The sequence below is a fragment of the Arvicola amphibius genome, chromosome 8 (assembly GCF_903992535.2).
Source record: "Arvicola amphibius chromosome 8, mArvAmp1.2, whole genome shotgun sequence".
NCBI lineage: Eukaryota > Metazoa > Chordata > Mammalia > Rodentia > Cricetidae > Arvicola > Arvicola amphibius.
Window position 1 is genome coordinate 123,779,232 of NC_052054.1, and position 18,525 is coordinate 123,797,756.

The window sequence follows — 18,525 nt, forward strand, 5'->3', positions numbered from 1 at the left end:
TGGTGGGATCGGGTAAACAAGGGAATTTTATACTCATTCAGTTAATCTCGAGTGAAGAAAAAAGGTTTGAGGTGTCTAAATAATCATAAAATACATTTTTAAAAAGTCAGGTGTCTAGAATCCTCCAGTGATGCCCGGGCTGTTCCAGAATTGCACGAGACTATTGAGTTAGTCTCTAAGGTTGATTAGGCTACTACACTTCAGACATCTGCCATTCTGTACCTCAGACACTTGTAGACTATGCAGTGTAGTCACCTATGTGACAGTATTTATCCCAGTGTGTACACACTGCCAGTGCTGAGAAACTAACCTCGAAACCCAGTAAAACAAAACAACCATGTGTGAAGAGCTGGAGCCTGTGCAGGTGTTTGGTTTGGACAGCAGGAGACTGAGAGACTCGTGGGTGACAGGGGGTAGGTGTGCCTAAGTCTGAATGTGAGAAGAGAACTGGGCCTTGGAGACTCAATACCAACTGTTCAGTCTTCGGGGACTCCAGGTTCCTTTTAATTTAGCAAAGAACTATTTTATCCCTAGTGCTAGTAGGGCCATAACTATTTTCAAATGAGCTTGCACATCTGAAAGACTTGGAAGAATCCAGACAATATGCATAGTCCCTAATGACCAAAAAAATTCCTCAGTTTCTTGAACCATGTAAATTTTGTTTCACTCCCTCAAGACTATGAGAATAACCTGTACCATGATTAATATTGGACTTAATGTTTATCAGAAGAAATGGAACCAGGCCAAATTTAATTTTATTTAAAATACACTGCTTATATAATTGAGTATCTTGATGATATAGACTATCATTTCATTCTATATATCGATGTTTAAAAATTTTTATTAGACCGTTGAGATTGCACTTTTCATAGAATGCATTCTGGTCATATGCACACACCTCTCCCAACTCGGCCCAGATCCATGCTCTCTTCTCCACTTACCTGGCTCTGTGTCCCTTTATGTCCTCACCAAGGACAGTTTGTATGCTCTAATATTCTCAATATGTGACCTCCCACTGAGCCTGGTTGACTTACTAGAGGATACAGTCTTAGAGAAAACCGACCCTCTCTTAGCAGCTAACAATTGCCAATAGCTCTATAGACAAGGGTGAAATTTCATGCCTAGATCCCTCTCTCCAAGGCTATACTAACTACTGGCTGTCCTTGCCTCCAGAATTCTGTGATCACAAATCTGCTACCACTCCTGTTTTGACTATCATTGTAAACTATAATTTTTAGCATACTTATCAAATTAATTTCAATCAGAAGAGATTCAAGGAGAAGAAATTATCTTTTCTTTCCCTTTAAATTTTATGGTGCTTACAACTGGGCATCAAAGCTCATTTGTCTTAATTAAATTGTATACCTCACAAGAGGACATGGAAAACTGAATCACTTGTAAAATGTCTCTTTTTTTTTTTTCAAGATATATGTCCTTGTGCATATGGTGGATGTAGGATTTACTCTTAACTCTTTTGTTATGTTTTAAGTATTTTAAATAAAGATTTGCATATCTGTGTGTTCAAGATAAGGGGAGGAAAAAAACGTATTAAAGGTAGAAAAATAATCATGACATTAATTCTTAATTAAATGATTGTTGTTAAACACTAAATTTAGTTCTATTGATTGCCACTCAGTATTGGTGATAAGGTAAAGATTACAAAGATGATATGAGATTTTTAGTAGTTTCTCTTGTTGGCACTATATGTGTTTGAAATAGATGATGAAGAAAGCAAGAGAGTTGTTTCATAAAAGTATATTTAATAACAGCTCAAAATTTGTACAAGTTTAATGGTGTATTTCCCAGATCACTTCAACCTAATCATTATATACAGGATGTTTAGCAATCATATTAAGATATTATTTTCATGTATTATCTTTTTATTCTAAAGTTTATAGTGATTCTCTTTCTTATTTAAAATTCTTGATTTAGAACTTAAAATAAACCCTCAAACCGAATAACCAATCTGGCCAGCCACATCTTTATAGCCTTTCCGCTTGAGCTCTAGAGCACAGAGAGTACTTCTTAAGGTTATTTATTGTTATTATTAAGCTCTGTATAAATAATTTTCACCAATTATTTCTGTTTATAAAATAGTATTATATTTTCTCTACCTTCGTAGGTTCATTTTGGAATTTTCAAGAACAGACTCTCCTGTTAAATACAATTTTAATTGTATTTAAGTCTTTCATGTTCCATTGAAAACTGGGTTCAAAGCTACCTCTTCATGCTAGCTCCCTTAATACACAACTCATTTGACTTCACAACTATTTAGCTTGTAAGTTCTTTAGCTCAGTCAGGCTGGTTATCTGTGTTTGGTAAACAGGACAGTTCTAAACATTCAGATCACAATACATTTCTTTTGAACCCCTAAACTGGAACAAAAGTTTAAAGTTGTCAATATTCCTTTCATGTTACCAGACAGGTATTAAATGCTAACTCTTACACCACTGTATTTTGCCACTCTGACAATCTGAAGAAGTGATCTCAAGTTTCTTATTTTATGGTAATGGAAAATAACAAGTCAGAGTTTTGAGCCTGGAATTTAATTTTGGAAGTTCTTATTAAGTGTTGAAGCTAACTTTGTGTTAAATGTAATTGGAATATAGAAAAATTGCACTGCATGGTACCAGATTTATAAGCTCTCAGAGGAATAACATGTGCATAAAGTAATTACACATAAAACTGATAGGACATATGGGCAAATCTGATAAAAGGCACACTTTACAAAATCTGAACTCCATGATACAAAGCAGTCACAAAGGGACATCGTCAAGCTTGTAAGTAGAAGTGAGAACCATAACAGCTGGTACTCTGGGTTTGGATAAGTTTGGAAGAAACTGCAGCAGTGCTGCAAGGAAGGAAGATACAGGAAACTCTAAATCCTGGATGGCATTAGAACAACTGAAAAAGAGCGAGGGCCTGGTCTGGCAACAGGTGTCATGCTGGGAAGGTGATGGTCTGCCTTTGTCCATAGTCAGTATTAGGATGCAAGATGGGGATATTCCCATGGTGCCTAGGCCACTGAGCCTGGAATAATGTGATTCAACTAGAGAGAGTAATCCCCCTGCTCCTTATCTCTCCAAATAGATTTTAAATGGTGTTTACAAAAGCTGTTGTCAAAACTTTATCAAATGATTTATGTAGCAGAAGGAGACTCTTAAATAGACAGGTTCTGGGCATTTTTCTCTCATAAAGTGAGATGAGTTCAGAGGGAGGGGATAAGATGTCTGTATGTACCATTTTAAGATAGAGCTTTCAGACAATAATAAAGTAGGTATGAAAAGACTTCTATCCCTTCCTGAAAGAGTCTATGTTGCATAATAACTATGTCCTGTCTGTGTTTACATGTGTACATTTTTGTGTGCTGGCATGTTTGTACTTATGGGAATATTCATATGTGTGCAGGTAGATATGAAACTAGTGAAGAATTTTAGAAACTGAGGTTTGCATTAATAAGGAATCTATAAAAAGATTTTTTTTCTACTTCTTTTCTGTGTTAGGGCTACTCATTATAAAAAAAAAAAAAAACTAACTTTTCCCAATGAATGCTACCAGAATAAAATTTGTCAAGTAAGACTATTTGTTTTACAAATACTGCTAAGTTGTGACAATTGTAGTTCCTTTGTTTGAAAATTAATATAAGCATCTACATTTTGTAGGCAGACTTTTATTTTCTGCCAGATAGTTCACAAATAATCAGACAGAAACTTCTTATTCATTATAAATGCTTGGTCAGTAGCTCAAGCTTATTACTAACAAGCTCTTACAACTGAAAGTAATGCCCCCCCCCTTTGCTTAGTTTTTTTCTTAAACAGGGTTTCTCTGTGTAACAGCCCTTGCTGTCATCAAACTAGCTCCGTAGACCAGGCTGGTCTTGAACTCACAGATATCCTCTTAATAGGCCTCCTGAGTGCTGGCATTAAAGGCATGCACCACCATGCCTGGGAAACAATTTCTATTAATCTATGTATTGCCACATGACTTTCCCTATCCTTACATGCCTTGTTCCCTCTGTGTCTCCTGGTGACTCCTCTAATTCCACCCTTCTTCATCTCAATATCCTTAATTTGGTTGTCCCATCTATACTTCCTGCCTGGCTACCGGCCAATCAGCTTTTTATTGAACCAATGCTAATGACAAATCTTCACAGTGTACAAAGGATTATTCCACAGCATTTCCCTCTGATTGTTTAATTAAAAAAGAAAGTTTTAACTTTAATATAGTGAAACAATATATAACAAAATAATTATTAAATAAGAATATCCAGTCCATTTGTGTTTGGCAAAATTAGAGAAAATACTCTATTATCTATCCAACTTAGTGAGTCCAAAGTTTCATATCTAATTTACCTTCTTGTCATAACTAAGGAAAACTATAATTATGACTATCTGGTTATAGATAGTTTCAACTCTGTCAAAGACCTCAGAAGGATATAATATTATCTGAGTAAACAGGAAGTACATATCAAGCAACTTCAAAAATTGAGAGAAATGACAGAAACAGCTGGCTGTCTGGACAGTCACCAAGTTTCCTCTGTAATATTGGATCATTCATGTCTGCCCTAGAGGTCCAGAATATCTGACAAACTTTTTTGAGAAGCAGGGAATTTTGAAGGACTGCCTTGTCTTGACAAAATTTGGCAATTGCTTTTTCTTGAGTCCTGCTGGTCCAGTTTGGACAGTTAACAGTTAGCAATTGAAGCAAAGGCAGTTTCTTTGCCCATATGACTAGCGTTTGCCATAAAGAAAACAAACTGCCTACAGAAGTTCTTTAATGTACATCATCTTCTCTGAAGCAGATTGGTTCTTCCAGAAGAAGACATGTCTCACTTTAAAAAAACGCCTTAGGTTATTAAACATATTTAATGTCATATTCTATAGGTCTTTGAAGTGTTTGATGACCATCTATCTATCTAAATGTATCTGTTTATGACCTTGAAAGCATACCTAATATGACTATAAGTTTGATATTATAGGTGACTATTAATCTGTATTTCATAATTATATATTACATTGATTGGTTAATAAGTTACATAAACATAATACCTTAAACAAGAGCATAAACATACTATAGTATAACAAAATTAACTGTAAATTTGTATCATATACCAACCAATGTAAAACATTTTGAGATTAATGGCTAGTTTTTGTTTTAAAGTAGGTTCAATAATCTACCTTTTATCCTAATATTTCTATATAATATCCCTTTTTTCTTTTAGAAAGATATCTTTTTTATTGATTTTATTGAGCTATGTGTTTTCTCTGTTCCCCTTCAGTCCTTATAAAAGATCTTTGAAGTTGACTCTTTAGGTTTCTTTTTTTACTATTACCAATAAAAGCTTATTAACAACTCCTCCTCAAATGATAATAAACATCCATAACCCATTTTTGGGGGGAATGTGGGTGTTGTTCTCCAAACTATTTCCTGTTGTTTGTGGGCATTGTTATCTTTTGAAGAAACCTTGATAAAATTAGGTTAATCATTAGGTATTGGCTGGAATAGTTTATGAGGCTGGAGCATCTCAGCCAGCAGCCTTGAATCTGTTGTAGATGCTGTATCACTTGGGCCATCCGTTTTCATTAGTGCCTGGTTCTGTTGTTCTGAAAATACATAAACCTTTAAAGGTAACATACACATCTGTATCAATATAAATACAGACTGTGCACTGTACAAAAGTCAGCCAAAGATTTTTTTTTTTTTTTTTTTTTTTTTGCTATATGTTTGAGCAAGTAAAATATGCATCACACATCTTGGTTTTATTTCTTTATAACTGCAGTCAGGGTTTCAGGGGTCTTCCTCAATCAAACCTGATTTTCCTTAACCCAGAATGAACCCATAGCCTCTTATATCCTGTGGAAATAAAAGCATAACCTTCCCCCCCAAAGAAACACCTTCTGACTTAAATTTTGAGGTAAAGACATTATATATATATATATATATATATATATATATATATATATATATATATGTTGGTTTAATCTAGCAGTCCTCACAATCCAGTGTGTCCTGGAAGTCAAAAAATTCAAAGATAGCAAAAAACATATAGGATCTAGACTATCTGTGTATTTTTCATCTTTATATGGATTTTTTATATTACTTTACTTCCTTTTAAGGACTTTATTTTATTATTTTAAAGCTATATATTTGTTTTCTATGACTGTCTGTACCTTCTCTTTTCTCTCCCATGCCTATGCACATTTTCAGATATTTTGTGACCCATTTAGAGGTTCTTTTCATCTGAATCTGTTCTTACTGCACAAATGCAAACTTTTCTTTGTGGATGAGAAAAACCCCAAGTCTGCCATGGAGCATGCTGGCAAAGCATGCATGCGCTGGCAGTTTAAATCCACAGGGAAACATCTCTCTGTATGGTTTCCTGTGTGAAAGACTGTGGAAATCTGCCATACAGCTTTGCTCATTGCGTAGTGGCAGCTGCTACGTGATGCATCTTTGTACTGTGGTCAGCATGAGAGACACAAGACTATGAAGCCAAGTTTGGTTCATTTTTGTGTCTTTAGAAACTTTTCAAATATTTTTTAGATCTTTTGTGGACTACACCAGATGGTGGGATCCATTTGTAGATGGACTTTTCCTTACCACCAGCCAGTTCCCAAATAATCACATAGAAACTTATTATTAATTATAAAATGCTTGACTGATAGCTCAGGCTTATTACTAGATAGCTCTTATACTGAAGTTAACCCATTTCTATTAATCTAAGTATTTTCATATGGCTTATTATATATTGTAATATACCTATTTTCCCAGCATGTCTTGCTTTCTCTGTGCCTCCTAGATATTCCTCTAACTCTACCCTTCTTTATCCCAGCATCCTTAGTTTGGTTTTCCTGCCTGGCAGCACTGCTGATTCAAAACAACACTATTGGCCATAGCTTCAAACTGTATTATAGAGTCCTAGTAACTAAAGCAATGGTAGTGGGGGGCATACAAATCAAATAATGAATTAGAATAGAAAACACACTACATACTGACTCTGAGAAATGTGTGTCAAAAATATCCATTAGAACAAAGCCAGACTCTTTAATTAGTGTTATCAGCAAAACCAGATGAATGAAACCATATCCCATTTTTCACCTTGAACAAAATCAATTCAGAATAAAGTCAAGACCTTAGTGTAGGACCTAAGTTTTAGAAACAACTAGACGAAAAACCAAGCAATCTTTCAAGACATAGGCAGAGACAAGAGCTTTTTCTATAGGATTCTAGTAGCTCAGGAATGAACAGGAGGGACTAACAAGTGGGGCTGCAATGGACTTTTAAAAGCTTCTGTACAGAAAAAGAAACAACAGTGGAAAAATAGACAATTTAACAGGAGAAAACTTTTGCAGGCTACTCCTGCTCACTGCATGTGGAGTTACTATCCAGAATATAAAATGAGTTCAAAATTAAACATCAAAGAACAAAACATCCAATCAACAATTGGGCAAATTAACTAAAGACATTTTTAAATATTAAGTACAATAGGCCCGTAAATTTATAAGAAAACATTTGGCATCTTTATGCATCAGAAAAATGCAGAACAAAATTACATTGAAATCAGGGTTTTCTGTGCTGAGCTGCAATTCCACTAGACCAGATACTAAGGCAGAATGTACAAAAAGAGTTGTGGAGATAACTCAGTTGTAGATTACTTGCCAATTACATATAAGACTTTATGTTCCAGTCTCAGTAACATACACACACACACACACACCACATCACACACTTCACATATCATACCACACACACACTACACACATCTCACACACCACACCACATACACACTATACACACAACACACACAACACTATACCACACATACATATGCCACACAACACACATACACCACACAACACCACAAACACCACACACACATACAACACAGGACACGCACATCACACAACATATACTACACACATATAACACACCACACATACCACACACACATGCAACACAGCACACACACACCATGCACACCACATACCACACATACATACTACACACACTACACATCACACCACACACATACAAACACATATAAACACACATACAACACACCTACCAGAGACACCACAGGTACCACACACACACACTATACCACACACACATTCAACACTACACACACACCAAACAACACATCATATACACACAACACATACATACACAACACACACATACAGCACACCATACAGGCATTGATACTCTATTTCAGCTCAGTGAAAATGGCTGTCATCATGAAAACAAAAAACAACCAATGTAGAAAAAAATGGGTGAGAGGAAAGAGCCCTTTCACAGCTGTTGGTAAGAATATAAAATCAATTTAGCCACTGTAATCAGTATGGAGTGTTCTCAAAAATTAAAAGCAGAACTACCATTCAGCTGTACCACATCGTTGCAGACACTCAAAAGAACAAAAGCCAACTTACCTGAAGTGTAGAGAGAGACAGACACACCCTTGATTACCATAGCACTGGTCAAAGTAATCAAGCAGCAGAAACAACAAGGGGTGAACAGATACAGGAAATACACAGGATGGAGCTCTGTACAGCCATAAATAACAAAACTATGTCATTGATAGGGAAAGGGGGATGGATGTGCAGATCACCATAGTAAGCAAAATAAGCCAGATTCGCAAAGACGAATGTTTTCTCTCAGACTTACGGTGTAGTAGAGACAGAACACAAAAGTGAAAATGTAACTATTAAGGATGAAGAAGAAGGGGAGGGGCATGTAATTTCCTGCTTGTATAGGGATGTAAAATGAAACCTAGTACATATTATACAATGATGGAAAATCAACAACTGCCACAAGCAGAGCAAGTTTGAAAATTCTAAAACTGTAACATGACAGCAAATTTATAAAAATCAGAAGTGAGGTACGGAGACAATTAAAGGGCCCAATGACAGTAAAGTCTCTTAAGTACAGTTGCCCTACCAAAACTAACTTCCATGTTGGTTTGATAACCTAAACTTACTAAGAATTCCAGCTCAAATCAAAAACCGCCAACATTTCAATTATCATCATTCATAAAAGCATTAAGGAAAGTCTTTATGGATAGTATTCACTGTGCCAATTCTTCTATGCACCTCAATGTCAGCATAACTAATAAACCCTTAGGCAATCCACAGGCAGCTCATTCGTCATGTGATGGCTCTCCCACCTGCTGTCAGTGTCTTCTGCTCCTTTCGGGCACTAAAGGAACAGACACGTCTGGAAACGAAACGGACTTATTCTTTCCGTCCCTTTGAGTTCCTGGTTGTGCAAGCCAAAGCCGTCATTGTGCAGGTCGCTCTTTCCAGTTTCTCCGGGTCTCAAGAATTTTCCTGTCCCTGCGACATTAGAGCGAAGCAACAGGACTGGTGCAGTGTGTCTTGCCACTGAGGTATAAACAGAAACTTCATGCTTTCCTTTTATCTCGATGCACTTCGTGGCTAGTAGGAGACTTTCCCGAGATCTCATCACGCTAACCTTGTTCAAGATGGCTGACTCTCAGGTGTTCTTAATCTGAGCTGCTCTGGTTTGCTGTCTTGCTGCTGACTCACGGTGGTTATAAATGACAGGCGGCTCAGAAGGGATGCCCTAAGTCACTGGGATTTTAAAGTAAATTATTATTTCCTGCTAAGCAATTTTGTTTATTTATTGTTATTTATTTCATGGGACAAGATGCCTGGTTCACATACTGTTTTCTCTAGTCCTGCTCAGTCTCTGATGGAAACAATTAACAGGGACAGCCTGGGGCGAGATGCGCTGGGAGTCCCACTTATTCAAGTGAGATGCAGTTGGGATTCCCACTTATTCATGTGAGATGCAGTTGGGCTTCCCATTAATTCATGTATGAAACCTCAAAATTACCCTTGGTATTGGTAAATGGAACTTGGTATTTTACTATATAATGTTTCTTAAGCACTTAAGAATTTTTAAATTTTCTGGTATTTTGTTTGCAGAGTGTAACATAGTACTTGGCTATAGATAAGTCTATGTAAGCCTCTTTGACAGCAATGATTGGCAACAGTGTTTCATGAAAACACCTCACTTGTACCCAAACAAAAGTAGAAACTGAATTTTCTGTTTCAATTTCACTCCTGCTCTCTGATTGTTCCATTTAATAAAAGCAAATATGAAGTAATAATATAGAACAAGTGGAACTACTTTAGCCAATGAACATCAGCAACAAGGAAAGGGATGGATGGAAATAAGCTTTAAGCATAAAACATGGCATTATTGAATGCTTGGGTGTTTTATGACATTTTTCTGCTGTTTGATAATTGATGGCCCCAGTCATACAATGATAATACTGGCATTTAAGTATAATCTAAGGAACAAAATCATCATTTAAGTTAGGTATAAAAATATTTATGCCTTTAGTTCTGTCCCACCGTTTCCATGAGTGAACGCACCCCTCTCGTTCCTGACTTTCTCCCTCATGTTCTCGCTCCTTCTGCTCCTCATCGGGACCTTGGGAGCTCAGTCCAGTGCTCCAATGTGGGGCTCAGTCACCTTCCCCATCTGTCGCCAGCTGGAGGTTCCCTCACGGTCCTGACTTTCTTTCTCATGTTCTCTCTCCTTCTGCTCCTCATCAGGACCTTGGGAGCTCAGTCTGGTGCTCCAAGGTGGGGCTCTGTCATTTTCTTCATCTATCGTCAGGTGGAGATTCTATGGTGATATGCAAGAAATTCATCAGTATGGCTATAGGAACTGGCCTTTTCAGGCTCCCTCTCCTCAGCTGCCCAAGGAACTAACTGGGGGCGTCTCCCTGGACACCTGGGAACCCCTCTAGGGTCAAGTCTCTTGACAACCCTCAGGTAGCTCCTTAAATTAAGATATATGCTTCCCTGCTCTCATATCCACCCTTCCTATATCCCAAGCACCCCATTCCTCCGAGCTCCCCCCACTCTCCCCTTCACACTTTTCTCTCCCCATCTTCCCTTGGCCCAGGCTTGCAGTTGGAATGGGACTGATGGATCATGCGACCAAACCCGTCTCTCTGAGTGTGGCCAACAGCGGGGGCTGACTGAGAAGCAAAGGACAATGGCTCTGGGCTCTGATTGTTCTTCATGGACGGGCTCTGTGGGAGCCTTCTCAGCTTTGTCGATCACCTTCCTGGACCTGGGGGGAGTTGGGAGGACCTTGGTCTTAGCATAGAGTGGGGAACCCTGATGGCTCCTTGGCCTTGAGAGGGAGGGAGGGGAGGTATGGGTGGAGGGGAGGGGAGGGAAGGGGGAGAAGGAGGGGAGAGAAGGGGGAGAAGGAGGGGAGGGAGGGGGGAGGAGGAGGGAAGGAGATGGAAATTTTTAAATATAAAAAAAATAAACCATGAGAAAAAGGAAAAAAAAAAAAAGAAAGTTGCACGGTGGTAGACTATGCTAAGACAGTAGGGGAAATTATCATAGGTATATTTCTTATGAATATGGAACAAAAGAAATAAGGCAAGTCTTCAAAGTTTGTTTCTTGATTTTTTCCACTGTTGTATAAAAAATTATTATTTATAAATAGGCATGCATATGGTGGTGGTAGTGGTGAGTGTGTGTCTCTGTGTGTGTGTGTCTGTGTACTGAATGAGGAACAGGCTTGGTGGTAGTATTCACTGATCTTGTAACTATGTACCAATATCAGTTGTTACCTTCATTTTTACATAATAAAAGTTCATAATAATTTAAAAAAAAATATTTATGCCTGTGAGATTTTCCAAGAATAAAAATATTCAGCTTTGGACCAAAAGGAAAAATTCTATGCTGACTGTAGAAATTATGGCTTAGACATTTCATTAAGCATAATCTATTTTTATAAGAGAAATTAATTTCTATGTACATATTAAAAAAATCAAAGCTGTTCAGTTCTCTAAAAATTATTCAGTTAATAACTGATATTTGACATTTCACATAAAAGCTTCTGTTAGCAAGAATTGTTCTCTTAGTATTAAAAAACAATCAAAGACATGACAGTATGACCGCCAATGAACCCGATAGCTTTTCAAAGGTATGGCTAAAAAAAGAGGTAAAGAGTTTGAGGGCTCCTGACACTGAACTTCAATTTTAGTAGAACATTGAAAAACATTAAATAATTAGGTAACATCTGTTTTTTTTAGGGTCACTCACTTCAAGGAGGGCCCAAAATCTGACATATTTTATTTATTTGTTTTTTTCCAAAAATCACTGTGTATGTCAAAAAGGACAAAATTACCTTTCCATTTTAAGTGAGTTGGTATAGCTGATAGAAGTACACATGTGCATGTATATATGTAAGTATGCTATGCCTAAAATATATATAGAGATGAAGAATAATTGACTCTTACAAAGTTGCTGGACATGTATAGCAGATAAGTTACTTTTGTTCTTATTTTACATTAAATGAAGGCAAAGAACTAATATTTGCCTCAGATCAAACAATGACCTTCGATCACAGAGCTGAGTTAAAATGTTCTGTTCCCAGAGCAGAGTGAGGAGGAGGAGTGATATGGAGGAAGAGCAGGGACTGCTCCGTGGGTGGAGAGTGTCTCTGCTGTTTTATCTTCAGCACAGTGGCTGCTTCAGCCAGCAGTGGCAGCTCCTCAGTAACCATCCCACTTCTCTAGCAGCAGCCTGATTGTTCAGGCCGTAGTCTGGTAGGAATTCTGCTCCTGCAGGCACCAACTCTGTCTCTGTCACTAAAGGTAGCTTTAACTAAACCTCTACCGTTCTATTTATAAGTGGACTCAAGATTCAAAGGCTAGGCTGAAAACCTGCTTGCTCAGAGAGGCTGGGTCACAACTAGCTAACCCCTATCACCCAAACCCGCCATACCACTTCCAATAACATCTCTTTATCTCTATCCAGATGCCTTCTGATGCTCTATGAATATTTTTCTGTCGACTAGTTGCTAACTTTACTTCCTGACCCAAGCCTAATTTTATTTAGAGCAAATGCAAACTTGGGGTTTATGGTGTGATCAGGTATCTCCCAACGTATTCATTATGGAAAGAGGGCAAAGATGGACAGTGGAGTTACTCGTATAATACCATGAATCTGTCTGGTGATGCTTTATTATATATGGGATAAAAATTAAATTCAAACTCTGTGTTCTATATTTTTTTCTCAAATTAAAACAGATAAACCCATACTTGCATGCACATGCTCAAATGCATCATCTCTCTTCCACTCCAGAGAATTTCTCATTGTGTCTTGCAGAGGACTGCAAGAATTTTAATTTGCATGAAGTTTAAATAAGAAGACAAATGCTCATCTAGAAAAAGTCCCCTTAGGGATGACACTTTGCTCTTACATTTCTGGAGGACAATCAGATCTTGAACATTAAAAGCCAATGGGATTTGGGCAGAGTTCTTGCCTGCATATCAAGCACATAGTTTGTTTTTATTACATCTGTCTTAATCAACTTCCAATTGCTGTAACAGAATATTTGAAATCATCAAATTGAAAAGAGAAATAATTTATTTTGACGTGGGGTTTCTGGACTCTGTGTTTGGGCCTATTTCTTTGGGCTTCTGGTAGCCGAGCTCGTCACAGAAGGTGCACTCATGGAAACAGTCTGTTTACTTCACAGCAGGAGAAAAGTAGGGAGACTAAAGGTCTGGGGGTCCCAACATCCCCTTCAAGGGTATGGTTCCAGTGACCTAACTACCTTCTTCAGCCTTACTCACAAAGATGCCACTACCCAATAGAACTAAAGGCTGGTGACAAAAGCTTTATACGTGACTTAAAGGGAAATTTGCAATCCAAATATGAATGAAATATATGCATTTTGTATTAGAGCTTCTGACATCTACATATTTGCAACAGAGACTCTGTTTTGGTTTCCTGGCTACCCAGTCCCAAACAATCAAACAAAACTATATTAATTACAACACTGCTTGGCCAACAGCTCAGGTGTATTCCTAGCTAGCTCTTATATTTTAAATTAACTCATTTCTATTATTTTATATTTTACCACAAGACTCGTAGTTTGCTGGTAAGGTTCTGACCTCTCTCTCCTTCAGCAGCTACATGGTGTCTTGCCGACTCCACCTTCTTTCCTCCTGCATTCAGTTTAGTTTTCCCATCTACCTATACATGTAGTGTATGACATGTGAGAAAACAGTAAGTAAAGTTAAGGAGAGAGTTCTCTCTCTCTCTCTCTCTCTCTCTCTCTCTCTCTCTCTCTCTCTCTCCCTCCCTCCCTCCCTCCCTCCCTCCCTCCCTCCCTCCCTCCCTCTCCCTCCCCCCCCTCTCTCTCTCTCTCTCTTTTTTTCTCTCTTTCTCTCTTTCTTTCTCTCTCTTTCTCTTCCCCCCCTCTCTTACTTCCTCTCCCATACCTCCCTCCCTCCTTCCTCCCTCTTTCTCTATGGTCTCCTCTTGTAGTCCTAGATGGCCTAGAATTCATTATGTAGGCAAGGTGTACTCAGATTTGTGACAATTCTCCTGTAACTGCCTCCTGCCTGCTGCAATTACAAGGATACATCATCATACCTAGCAAGAAGCCTTTTTTTTACAGAAAGATTTTGCCAAACATTTAAAACAAATTCAACTTTCTGTGGAAAAAATAAATTAGATATTAAAACGTTTAAGGTGTTTGACCAATGGAAATCACTTTATAAACTATAATGCTATTTTTTAAATAAGAACAATTTTTTTCTGAATATCTTTTAATAAATACTTTGTAATTTATATTATATGAAAACGTACATATTTTGTGTATCATCAGCAACTTATTTTTCAATTTGTAGAAAGTTACAGCTTACTTTTAAAATCTAATGACAAGAGATATTTCTATAAAGATATATAGCCTCCTAACATAGTCTCACAACAATTGAGTATTGGTCACTATGATTTAATGAAGTCATAGTATGACTTGGTTACAATTTATTTATGATGGTCATTTAAATTGTTCTTATTTTAACAATTAAGAAAGGTCTAAAACAATGTTCTCCAGTTCACCTGATTTATATGTGCAGAACCAGTAAGTCCTCTGAGCTTGTGAACCCTTGCAGAGAACCCTTGGAACTGACAGAAGGCCAATGTAGGTAAAGAATAAAGCAAAGAGCAGGAGTCTTAAGAGGAGAAGGGGAATTCAAGCATGAATGTGATGACCTCTCAAGACATCACTGAAAAGCACACTTACAAACTAACATATTATTCCAAGAGTAAAACAAACTGATAGAAACAGGCTTATAGAAAGCAGAAGTAGAAATAATCTTGGGTACATATTATAAAACCTTGTGATGTGTTAGATCTTAGAACTGGACCATTTCCCAAGGGCCCCAGTATTGGAGTCATCTCATTGGTGGCATGCACTAGAAAGAGTTATGAGATTCCAGCCCCATCCTCCTTTGTTCTTTCTTCACTTGCTCGCAATGTGTCAATTGTTTTGGCTCTGTTATAGGCTCACACTATGATGTGCCACTCTCACAGCTAAAAGCAGTGGGGCCATTTTGTTTTCAATGAAAACTATAGAACTGTGAGCTCTGTTTAACCCCCCAAAAGAACTCTACTTTCTGTAAATTGATCATTTGGGGTATTTGTTGCAGCAATGGAACAAATCAGCAGACTTACATCACATGGCTCCAGTATAGAGAATGGACTTACAAGGGGCAGTGGTATATAACATGAAAAGCCATTAAGGACCTCTTTCATGGTCTAAGCCTTAGGTGAAAGCTAGATTCAGGTGGTCAGGCAGTCAGAAACAGATTGAGCATACATGTCTTGAAGGTTCAGCTTCCATCAAAAGATCAAATGTGAAGGGCTAAAGAACTGAAAAGATCAAGAGTCGTTCTCAGATTTCTAACTTTGACAATGGCTAGTGATGGTGCCATTTATTTAAAATATGGAAACAGTATAGAAGTATTCCTGTGAAAAATGGATGGATCTTGTTTCTAGAGTGCAAATTTCAGAAATTCATTTGACACATTGAAATAAGCAAGTTGTATATATAAATTTAGTCCCTGGAAAGGAAAGTTGAGAAAGAAAAATGAATGTGAGTCACTAGAATACAAATGATTTTGAAAGTCATAGAAATGAATAGGAACACTTTAGCAAAAGCATAGTAAGAAAAGAAAAGGCAGTTTGGGGATGAACTCAGAGCAGCCTTAAACTAAAGAGTTCATAGAGAAGAAGCAAAGGAACCAAAGAGCCACCAGTGCTATGAATTAAAAATGAGAGATGCTGTCCCTGAAGTGGACAGACAAGGACATCTGTCGGGAACTGCTAATTTCCAGGTCATTACTACAAACCTAGCAAGGAGGTATAAGAAAATGAACCAGGAGGCTGGAGTGGTTATGAGCATGGCTGCTTTTGCAGAGATCCTGTGCTCAATTCCCATCACCCATAAGGTGGTTTATAAACATCTATAACTACAGTCTAAGGGAATCCAGCGCATTCTTCTAGATTCCATGGATACCAGGCATGCCCATGGTGCAGACATACACAGGAGCAAAATACTCATAGCACAGTGATTTGAAAGAAAACAGCTCCCAAAGGGAATGACATTATTAGGAGGCATGGTTTTGTTGGAGGAGCTGTGGTTTTGTGGAGGAAATGTGTCACTGTGGAGGTGAATTATGAGGACTCATATATGCTCAAGCCCTGCCCAGTCAGACAGTCTTCTTCTTGTTGCTCTTATATAACATGCAGCAGCTCCTTCTCCAGGACTATGTGTGCCTGCCCACAACTATGCTCCCCACTGTGATGCTAATGGTCTAAACCTCTGAAAGTGTAAGCTACCACCTCAATTAAATGTCTTCCTTTTAAGGGTTTGTGTAGTTATAGTGTTTCTTCACAGAAATAGAAACCCTAACTATGATACAGACATTTAGAAAAAAATAATTTTTAAAAAGGAAAATTAACCAGGTACCTAAGAGAAAGGGTATTATTCAGTAAGAGCACTCAGAAAAAAAAAAAACTGTAAAAGTTCATAAACCAGCTTTGCTGTTATTGGCATGAATGGATCTGCTGGGCTGGCATGTTGTATTTTGCACACACATTAACCAGTGGCTAAGCATCAGTGTGATTTCTCCATCAGTAGCCATGAGTTTCAGTCCGTACTTGTTGAATTTCTAGAGATGTGGATGCATCTGGAGGGTTTGAAAGGACAAGAGTTGATTGTTTTTCAAAACAAGAAATATATTCGAGCACGTAGTTAGCTACTAAGAATGGTAAAGGAGCGAAACGGAGAGTGAGAGAGGACCTGAAGTACTTACTGGGAAGGAATGACATGGAAGAAGGATGTCCCGTGTTCTGTGTTCTCTGTAAGTTTCCATTTCCTCTCCCTAAACTGGCTTTGTTAATACCATCTCCTCAATGCCCAAACGAAAACAGTCAGAATGGTCAGCCTTCTCCGGCACACAGGAAGGTAATAGAGAGTAGTTACAGAAGAAGATGGGGCGTGTATTTAATGGCAAAATAAGAATTCCTCAATGACTGATCAATAAGAAAAGCTGAGTTTGAAGTCCAACTTCTCACTCTGTACAACTCCATGGACTCTGTGGACTTACATTAAAAAACAAACAAACAATGCGTGCCTGATAAATCTCTTCACTCAAGTCTGAGTAGGAGCGAATTGATGACTGGCTGACAGTTTGAGTCTCATAATAGGAAGTGAGATGACTATAGCCATCTCTAACCCACTAAAAAATTATATAATATTCATATGAATGTTGAGCCACTTCATGAACTTCTGCCCATATAACATTCCTTCAGAATCCAACATGTCATTTATAAAGTTCAAATTCCTGTGTGGGACATAAAGTACAGCTCTTTGAAATAAGAATCATCTCCTTTTCAGGCTGTTGTTTCTATTTGTAAAAGTAATATTTACACTGCAGTGATGACTTAGAAATCCAGAATTTCAAAATTACCAACAAAGATCAATCGTCTTAGAGAAGAAATAACGAGAAAGATACAAGAAATTAGCATATGTCTTACTTATCAGTTACTATAAAATGAAGCCACCCAAAGTCCTGTAAAGTAAGAATGCCTTAGAGTCTCTCTTAGCTTGGAGGGCTGGTTTTAGTGCTTCCTACGATTGGCTCCTGATATGATAGCTGTCAGACAGGAGCCAGGACTGGTACTAGTGAAGATGTGAATGGGCAGCATGTCCATGATGACTTACTTAGTATGCCAGTTACAAATGAGTTGGCATAACCTAACCCTTCCCTTTTGTCTGCTCTGTAAAGTTGCAGAAGAGTCCTTTGAGTAATTTTTATTTGCCATCTGGCATTAAAGTTTTGTGATCAGAAGTCATTTGAGGGACATTGCGGGAGGAAAAGGGATTGCCTCCTGGATCAGATGCGCTCAGTTTGGAAGGCTTCTGCCACATACAGAGTTTCCAGTATTGGCCCCTATGATACATAGTCATCATCGTCTCCAAGATGCTTCTTACAGAGTTTAGCAGAAAGCATCTTTAATGGAATATCTTGCTATAAACAGTTTCTCCCAAAGGCCTACAAGTCAGATTTCTGGAAATTTGCAGAAATTCTCACTACTGAGTATTTATACCCCAGTATGATCTGGATTTCAGTCCAGGACAGGAGGATGGGTCAGGAAGCTGAGATCCGGC